Source organism: Pinus tabuliformis, chromosome 7 (assembly GCF_031772625.1).
Source record: "Pinus tabuliformis cultivar Carrire ecotype Pingquan chromosome 7, CPIR1, whole genome shotgun sequence".
NCBI classification, from domain to species: domain Eukaryota; kingdom Viridiplantae; phylum Streptophyta; class Pinopsida; order Pinales; family Pinaceae; genus Pinus; species Pinus tabuliformis.
Window position 1 is genome coordinate 1,567,578,210 of NC_142293.1, and position 10,803 is coordinate 1,567,589,012.

The 10,803-nt window shown below is 36.8% G+C and overlaps 1 pseudogene; it reads left to right on the forward strand.

The window, feature by feature from the left end:
- Positions 1–2,251: 2,251 nt before the first annotated feature.
- LOC149254046 (DEAD-box ATP-dependent RNA helicase 42-like) lies at positions 2,252–9,018 on the forward strand (annotated as a pseudogene).
- The last annotated feature ends 1,785 nt before the right edge of the window (positions 9,019–10,803 follow it).

Sequence of the window (10,803 nt, forward strand, 5' to 3'; positions counted from 1 at the left end):
CATGCCCTATTTTGTCTTTCCTTGCCTTCACTATCTTGCATGTTGTCAACCTGAATATTTGTTTCTCCTTCCTTATTAGCAGAATTGCTAATAACTTGAGCTCAAGTTTTGGAAACTTTGGTGGAAACTCCTTTCGTTTCTTCTCTTGTGTTCTATTCATGGTTGTTTATCTGGGAAATCATTTTCCCTTTATCCTGGGATGATTCACCACATCTGTACTTTCCACTACATATTTCTTTATGTTGTGCACATCTGCCTTCATGCGTTTCCATTATGTCTTCCCTATCAAGAGAGATTCTTGTAACAATGCCACTTGTTCTTTTAAAACTTTATTTCTTTCTACTAAACCCTTGTTCTCAATTGTTATTATATGAATTTTATGATCTCTTTCCTGCCCTTTAGCTTCTAAACACTCCAACCTTTGTTTTTCATTTAACAATTCTTTCACATAAAGATCAGATGATCAGGTGAGAGGTGTGGATGTGGGACTATATAAGGCAAAATCATCAATGTATTTTCCTCTGGACTTCTTGTTGCCACGTGCTTGTAGAGGAGACTTGTTTGAGTGCTTTTTATAGAGGGCTCGAGTACTTTTCTTTTTAGACCATATTTTCATTTTAAAATGCCTCGATATTGTTTGGCATTGACCCAAACCCACTTCCCAGCTTTGGCGGATGAGACAATTTTCACTTGTCCTAAATCATTTGTCTCCACATGTTCTGAAATTTCTTGTTCCTTTGTCATGTTTGAATGCATTTTTCATCCAACCTGTTTCAAGAAATATGTAGGTCTATAAAATGCCAAGATTACTTCGCACTGCTCCCTATTGTTCAGGTTATCATTGCTCCTTGCTCGTTGCTTGATACTTCTGCTACATAAAGGCTCCCTGCTCTCACACTACTCACTGTTCACTGCTCATTTCTCTTAATGTTGACCACACTGCTCACACTGTCTGCTCACACAACTCATTTTGGACTACTCTGCTCACACTGCACATGATCTGAAAATGAGATCTTAAATCAATATTAAGGTATTACAGACTCATGTGCAGGAATGCCTATATTATTTAGTGAAATGGATTGAAAATATTGCTAATAATATAGACAATGAATAGTTATAAAACATAATAAACACACACATAAACACAGAAAATAATTAAGGAGTTCACCAAAATTCCTGGCTACGTCTCCTGGTCCAGCTTTCAATGTCGACCTCTATATTATGGCTTTAAGAGCGGAATATTACAAGTGTGAGCTCAAAAAGAGTCTCAACACAACAGCGACAAAACAACAGGGATTTACTCAAAATCCTTAAGTCGAAAAGAGTGCACAGACTCTCCCTCTTGCTCTCTGTCTTCTTCTTTCTCTTGCTCTCTTCTCTATCTATTCATGCTCTCTTCTATGCTACCATTGAATGGCTTTTAAGCCTCTCGGCCCTGTCTATTTGCATTCCCTCTTCAGGCTCTCTGGTTCTCGGCTGTTGTCCCTTCATCTCCTTATTGATCATTTAACAATCATTGCTAAATGCTCTAAGGTATTGCGGCCACCTATTTTTAAACGAAAAGGACCACTAGCGCGGATGACATCCCCGAGAATACATTTCTCTGTTTACACAGAGAAATACACCCAAACAGTGAGAATTTCCGCCAAGCTAAACTTCAAATGATATTGAATCCAACCTATAATCCTATCGGTTCCGTTTTTATATTGCTATCGCAAGTCACAAGCGATATGGTCATAATCCCTTTGTATTTTGGTTTTATAACGAAAATACACCAATACACAGAAAAAGCCCGACAAACACTTTTGTATCGGAACTCAAATTTTATAGAGCCGCATTTATAATTCCTTTCAGGTTTGCCCTAATTGTAATTGCATGTCACATGTCAATGACCCTTTGTATTGCACTACTCGATCGTCGATCACCGATATCAGTGTATTGCATATTGCGAGGTCACGGGTCCATGGCATCACCCCTTTGTATGTTTCAATGCGATATATCACAATTGCATATCGTCGATCGGGCCCGGGGATTGGGGTGGGTGGGTAAATAGTGGTCGAGTGTGCTATCCTTGATGCTTATTGGGTGGTGGGCATCGGAATGAGTGAGTCGATGGCGGCCTTATAGTCGAGAGTTCGGCAGGCTCACCCTCACCATATGAATAGTGAGCCCCCTAACGGGTCCTACCGGGCCTCAAATTAGATTGCGTAATTACGTATATAATGACTGGAATCACGGACAAGTTTCAGTGATGGCGGCCTTACTGCTTACGCATCCTCCCCAGGTTAGATCAGTCCAAGAGCAGGCTGGTTCCGCTGGGCTCAGGGAGTAGGGAGGCCATTTCCAGGAGTGGGAAAAGGGCCCGGGAGGGAAGGTTGCACATCGGCCCTTTGCTATGCTTTAGTCCTTTCCCTTTGGTTCTATGCGATGCGATAAGTCACAATCCCACATCGCATGGTCTTCAGGCCTACGGGTTAAGTCCTCCCTTTATAAATATTGTGATGCGATGTGTAATCTCCGTCGTTGATCTGTGCGCTCGATCAACAGTCCATGTTGTGTCACTGGATCGCAATCGCAATTTCCATAGGGACACCTCTGATATACTCCGTCAATGCGATATCGCTGAACCCTCCGATGCAATCCGCTAATTTGATCTGGACCATTGATCGGTCCAATCCAACGACTCTGGTGCATTCACTGCTGAACTCTGTTTTCCGCCATTCTTCATGGTTTTTGCTTGCAATAATGTTTTCTGATAGTTTTGAGGACTTAGAATTAGAGGTTTTAGGATCCATTTTGGATCACGCCTTCCCACTAAAAATCTTTTGGACCACCAAAAGTTGGTTTTTAAGCATCGAGCAAGTGAGGATACAACTCCCTCACTTGTTTAACTTCTATCCATCGAGCTCTACTTGGATTTGAAACTTTGAGTCCCACTCTCAAGTACTCAACATCCCCTTGACGTGTAGTTCTTACCTTCCTGTCCAGAACTGTGTCCTCCTGTAACTCATTGAGATACTCAGGCAACAAATCCCTAATAGAAGGCAACTGACTTTGCTCTTCAGGATCTTCAATCAATGAAGGTTCATACAATCTCAAGTTTTCTGCATTAATGATTGAATAGATATGCATATAAGCTGGAAAATCAAGGTGAAAAGCATTTTCACCAATTTTATCAAGTATCTTGAAAGGTCCATATGTTATTGGTTTTAGCTTCTTACCTTCACCTTGCATTTTTTCTCTGTTGATGTACAGCTAGACTTGATCACCAAATTGAAAACTATACTCAACCTGATGCTTGTCATGTCTTGCCTTGTACTTGGCTTTACTTCTTTCCAGTTGTTCCTGTACTGCCTGTTGAATTTCTTGGATTTTTTCAATGAACTTGGTTTCTTTTTCCATGTCACTGTGTCCATCAACTGCTATGTCTTTACCAAAGACAAAATCCAAGGGAGACTTTGGTATAAAACCAAAACAAGTCTCAAAAGGAGATCCTTGAGTAGAAGAGTGCTTGGCACAGTTGTAAGCATGTTGTACATAACACAAATGCTCATCCTAAAGCTTGGGATGCTTGCTGCAATAGCCTTTGAGCAACTGGATCACTGTCATGTTGACCACTTATGTCTGACCATCTATTTTTGGATGAAGTGTTATGCTCTTCTTGAACCTAGTTTCCATCAACTCCCATATATTTGACCAAAACTTCCCAATAAATCGAGAATCTCGATAAGATATAATAGAAGTAGTTAAACCAAAATGAACCCATACATTCTGAACGAACAACTTTGATGTTTGTTCAGTTGTAACCTGCTTGTCACAAGGTATCAAAATACACATTTTACTGAACCTATCCACAACAACATACAAATAATCATGACCTCTCCTAGATTTTGGCAATCCCCTAACAAAATCCATGGTAACACTTTCCCAAGGAAGAGAAGGAATTGGAAGTGGAGTGTACAAGACTAATTTTCTATTACTTGGTTTGCTTATACCACACATAGTACACCCTTTGATATATCTAGAAATTGTCTCATGCATTCTTGGCCAATAACAAAACCTTTACAATTGTGCAATTGTTTTACTTATAGCAAAATGACCTGATATGGGATAACGTGTGCTTCTCGGATTATGTTAAATCTTTCAGTTTGTGGAATGCATAACTTTCCCAAATGATATAAGAGTTGTTCCTTCACATAATAATCCAATTCTTCTACCTGTTTGCCATGACTTAAAGTTGCATATACATCTTTAAAATCTACATCTTGAGCATATTTTTCAATGTAACTTTCATGCATTATTGAGTTATGCTTAAGTATAGTAGATGCATTTATGATTGGTCTTGATAAAATGTCTACAACCTTATTGTGTATGCCCTTCTTATATGTAATGACAAGATGAAATTGCTGTAGAAAACCCATCCACCTATAATGTCTTGATTGATGCAATTTCGTTTGTGAGTGAAGATATTGAAGTGGTTGATGATCTGTATGTATGATTGTTTCTTTACCCATTAGGTAATGTTTCCACTTTTTCAAACATTATACTAATGCATACAATTCTCTATCATATGTGGGATAATTAACTACTGCAGAAGTAAATGTATCAGAATGATAGCATATGGGTTTTCGTGTTTCATCAACACTGCTCCCATGGCATAGTCACTGGCATCTGTCTCAATCTCAAATGGATGTTGAAGATCTGGCAATGCTAGTACTGGTGTTGTACTAATTTTCTCTTTTAAGGTGTCGAAGGCTTTCTATTGTTTGCCTCCCCACTTAAACACCTATTTCAATCATGTTAAAGCATGTAATGGAGCTGCAATCAAAGAAAAGTTAGCAATAAACTTTCTCTAGTATTGTGCTTCCCCTAGAAAACTCCTAACCTCTGTAGCATATTTTGGTTTAGGCTAGTTCACAATGACTTCAACCTTAGACGGATCTATCTTCAATTCACCATCCCCCCACAATATGACCCAAATAATTTAAAGATGTTCTACCAAATTCACATTTTGACAGTTTTACATAAAGATTTTATCTTTTTACAACATCTAAAGTATGCTTTATATGCTTCACATGGTCTTCCCATGTCTTACTAAAAACAAGAATGTCATCTAAATAAACAATTACAAAGTCATCAATAAAAGGTCTGAGTACATCATTCATAACTCTCATAAATGTAGCAGGAACATTAGTTAAGCCAAAAGGCATAACCAACCATTCAAAAAGCCCTTGCTTTGTCTTGGGCAGTCTTCCATGCATCTTGTTCTGCAACTTTGACCTGATGATAACCACTTCGCAAGTTTAACTTAGAAAAGTAAACTGCTTCTTTCAATTGATTTAATAAATCATCAATACGAGGAAGAGGATAACGATTCTTGATCGTTATTTTATTTAGTGCTCTATAATCAATGCACATTCTCCACGAACCATCTTTCTTTCTCACCAGCACGATTGGAGATCCACATGGTGATGTGCTTGGTCGTATAAACCCTTTATCGAGCAACTCTTATACCTGTTTCTTTACCTTTGCATTCTCTAAAGCTGACAACCTATACATTCCAATCTTAGGTAATGGAGCATCTTGCTGCAAATAAATATCATGTACTATTTCTCGCTCGGGTGGCACACCTTTTGGTTCTTGAAATAGAACATCATACTCTGAAACAAATTTAACTAAATCAGCTTTCTGTTTAGAATCATAGCCTTCAAATACATTGGTTTTATTAGGGTCCTTTTCCTTTACAACCATTGGTAAAAATTTCTTACTTGAATTCACAATTCTTTTCATCTATCTTGAGTTTATGAGAGAATAGTTACCTTTTAGTTTATGAGCTCTTACAATATATTCCATTCCATCTTTAGTGAGTTGATACTTATTTTCAGCTCTATAGAAAATAGCTTTCCTATCATACAAGTATGGACTTCCTAAAACAATACCACATATATCCAATGGAACTATATCTAACTCAATCTCATCTACAAATGTTGATCCAATAGAAAACCAAAGTTTACATTGTCTCATTACTTGTAGCTTTGTTTTATCACACACCCAACCTAATGAATATGGCTTCTCATGAGGCTTTGTTTATAATCCCAACTTCTTTACAATTGTTTCAAAAATCAAATTTACTTGTGATCCACTATCAAACAAAGTATCAATCTTATTGTGCTTGGAAATTACTCTAATACAAAAAAGCTCATTTCTTTCTCTCTCATTACTTTCATTATCAATAGATTGTGTAGAATTACTTGTAGATGCTTCAAAATATTTACCTTTAATACATGTGATTGTAACTGTTGTTTCATCGCCTGAATCGGATCCCAAGTCCTGTTGACTAGCAGCAACATTCTTTTTCTTCTTTCCACCGAACTTCTTAGGTCTCCGTTCTGGATGCAAAAACCAGCAATGTGCCTCATCGTGTCCTTATTTCTTGCAATCAGTGCATGAAGGTTTATCCTTATTTACAGTGTTTGCTTTCCTCTCCTTCCATTTCAGTTTCTTCTTTTCCTTACTCTTGCTTACAGAATATGTTATGAATATAATTCATAACAATTAGATAAATAAAATAAATATTAATATTAAATAATTAAATATTATTTAGGTTAAATAGTCATTAAGTTAAGTGAAAAGGCATGTCTAAAAGACATGCCCATTCACAAAAGGTCACCTGCTGAGGTATAAAAGCAGGGTCCTCATTGTACATTCAAATCATCTTATACATTTTATATATATTAATAAATTATTATATTAAATACCTGTGTGTATTTTTATATTAAAATCTACAAGCTATCGGTTTTCTTGCTCCAACCATAGTTTTTATGCTACAGTGGTATCAGAGCCATGGCACACGATATAATCATGTGGACCTTTGAACGTAGTTGGCCGCACAATATATCATTGCATTCATGTTTTGAATCCATGGAGAATTCTAATAAAATTCAAGGAGTACGGCATTTAGAAAAATCATGTGCTGAAGCTACAACATGTTTTAAGGAGACCTGTGCAGAAATCGATAATAAAAGAGAGGGGAGGATAAGGGTGAACCGGAGGCTAAAGCTGGAAAAACATGGACCCTTGAAGGTGAAGAATCTAATGATGATGATGTATTTGCTGTTAAGAAAGCACATGGAGATGTTCTTGGGTTTGAAAATGGAAATGTTGTAATGGTTGATTTGGAGGATGAAAAATATACAGAATGGAGAGGCCGTGAAGATTGATAAATCTGATGCCAATGTTGAAGATGAAATTGATCCTCTGGATGCATTCATGAATACTTTGGTTGCATATGACATGGAAAATTTGAATAGCACAACAGAAAATTCCATGCCTAGTAATGAAATTGAGAATGAAGCCAAAGGTGTAGGCTCCAAAGGAAAGAGGACTTTCAAAAACACTCTCGGGAGAATTATACCAGGTGAGGGGTCTGATATGGATAACGAAGAAGATGAAGACTTCAATGAAGATCAAGTGGATGATGAAAATGATGACGAGTTCATGAAGAGAGTGAAGAAAACTAAAGTTGAGAAACTATCTATTGTGGACCACTCCAAGGTGCAGTATGCTCCTTTCAAGAAAGACTTTTACCGGGAAGTAAGAGAAATATCTCTGATGACATCAGAGGAAGTTGCACTTTACAGAAAGCATCTTGAGTTGAAGATTCATGGAAAAGACATACCGAAACCTGTCAAGACATGGAACCAGACTAGATTGACTCGTAATGTCCTCGAAGTCATCAAAAAATTAGGCTTCGAGAAGCCTATGTCTATTCAAGCTCAGGCCCTTCCTGTGATCATGAGTGGAAGAGACTGTATCGGTGTAGCAAAAATAGGTTCGAGTAAGGCTCTTGCATTTGTTTTACCTATGCTAAGGCATATTAAAGATCAACCTCCTCTTGCTACAGGTGATGGACCAATTGGTTTGATTATGGCTCCCACGAGAGAGCTTGTTCAACAGATTCACTCTGATATCAAGAAATTTGCTAAGATTTTAGGATTGAATTGCATACCTGCCTATGGAGGTTCAGGAGTAGCACAACAAATTAGTGATTTGAAGAAAGGTACTAAAATTGTGGTATGCACACCTGGTAGAATGATTGATATCTTATGTACAAGTGGTGGTAAGATATCAAATCTTCGCAGAGTCACCTACCTTGTTATGGATGAGGCTGATAGGATGTTTGATATTGGTTTTGAGCGTCAAATAACTAGAATTGTTCAAGGTACCAGACCAGACAGACAAATTGTGCTCTTCTCTACCACATTTCCTAGGTAGGTAGAGGTTCTTGCTCCCAAAGTATTGAATAAGCCAGTGGAAATTCAAGTTGGTGGACGTAGTGTTGTTAATAAGGATATAACGCAATCTATAGAGGTTCACCCCGAAGGTGAAATATTCTTGAGACTTTTGGAGCTTCTTGGTGAGTGGTATGTAAAGGGAAAAATTTTAGTCTTTGTACATTCACAGGAAAAATGTGACATTCTGTTCAAGGAATTGCTTAAACATGGCTATCCATGTCTTTCTCTTCATGGGGCCAAGCACCAGATAGATCGGGAGTCTATAATTTCCGACTTTAAAAGCAATGTCTATAATGTGTTAATTGCCACTAGTGTTGCAACAACGGAGTCTCTTAGTCATGCATTGGACATTAAGGATATCGACCCTACGAAGTCAATTTCTATCCTTTGTCAGATAATTGAAAACCCTTCTTCATCCTCTGAAGCTATCCGGGTCAAGGAGCAGGTGATTTCCAACCTTTCTGATCTTCTCACGTAGGAGAAGAGTGGGGAAGAGCTGAGGAGTCTCCTGACATTTTTACGCCCCTTATACGTTCCACCTGCTCAACAAGGGACTATTAATCTTCAGAGTGGTATTCTTCATGCCAAGGAGAAGGAATATAAAACGGGTTTCAGCTACTTCTTTGAGGCATTTGAGGCTTTTAATGCTTTCGAGGATTCGCGTGCAGTATTTAGTTTCAAGTACATGCTTTTGTGCAAGATCAAGGTCAACGATGTAGCGTGACCGTTGAACAACATCGGTTGGGTGAGTACCGGGTTATAAAATTTGATATATAAATTATATAATTACATATTAATTATAACATATATATTATAACCTTATAATGTATATATATATAAGAGAGAGAAAAAAAAATTACTTGAGTTATTAAAAAAGGAAGAAAAGAATTGAAGTTATATCTATATCTATATATATATATATTATAGAATTATACAAATAAAAAATATATATATAGTTTATATATATATATATATATCTATATATATATATATATATATATATATATATATATATATATATATATATATATATATATATATATATATATATATATATATTATTAGACTTTAAAAAAAGAAGAAGGGAAATATATATATACAAGGAAATAGCACTGATAAGCTACATGACGAATAAATGACGAGACAATAGACACTAAATGAAGAAAACCCCCAGTAATATAGCTTTGAGGACAAAGCTTCCGAAGGGAGAGGCTATGTTATGAATATAATTCATAACAATTAGATAAATAAAATAAATATTAATATTAAATTAAATATTATTTAGGTTAAATAGTCATTAAATTAAGTGAAAAGGCATGTCTAAAAGACATGCCCATTCACAAAAGGTCACCTGCTAAGGTATAAAAGCAGGGTCCTCATTGTACATTCAAATCATCTTATACATTTATATATAATATTAAATTACATTATTAAATACCTGCGTGTATTTTTATATTAAAATCTACAAGCTATCAGTTTTCTTGCTTCAGCCATAGTTTTTATGCTACAGAATATTTAGATGATCCCCCAACCTCTGGGTTTACATTCTTACCTCTAGCCTCTAAATGTGCCGCTTGAACTGATACATCATCTAAGCTAGTGGGATTAAACATGAGTAGAGTATGCTTTAAATAACCATGCATACCACCTATATACTTCAATAAAGTCTTAGGTGAGTCCAAGGATATACCTAGAGTTAAAGCTCTCTTTCTGAATTCCTGAGTATAACTTTTTACACTTTGACCCTTCAACTGATAGAGAGTTTGCCAACTCATCATTGCCTACTGCATGTAAGCTAAAGGATAGAATTGCTTTTTGATAGCAGAAACAAATTCATTCCAGGTATAAATGATTTTACCATCTTTTTGTAGATCATCTTGTGTCTTTCCTTCCCACCATACTAGTTCAGTTCCTCCAAGTTGAAGGCTAGCCAGCTGAATCTTTCTCCTTTCTGAATCAATGTTCTACACCCTGCAATATACATCAATTTGCCTTATTCAATTATCTAACTTTTCTGCATTAAGTTCTCCATCATAAATTGGCAAATCAAACTTCACATCTAATTTAACCAAAGAAGTTTTCTTCTTTTTCTTATCAGGGCTAGTTTTATGCGAAGAAGATGATGAGGATGATGAAGGCGATGATGGAGGAGATGGTGGAGAAGGAATTTCTCCTTTTACTTTGCCTTCTGGAGGGGCAATTAGAAAAGGTTCCTCTGCTCCTTTGTTTGGTTTGGGTTTTAAAGTGCTTTCACCTCGACCCTTCTTAAACTCTAGATACATCTCTTCCACCATGCCTTGCATGGCCATAAAACTGTCCATGAACTGAGATTCTGATCCTAGTGGAGCTTCTTCTACCATTTTCCTTTGAGAATAGACTCTTCCAATCTCTGGATTGGCCTCAACTAGTTCTCCTTCTCCTAGTCTGAGATTTAATCTAGTTAGCATTCAAAATCCAACACAAGCTTGTCTAACCTTAACAAATCCTTGAGCTCTAATACCACTTCATC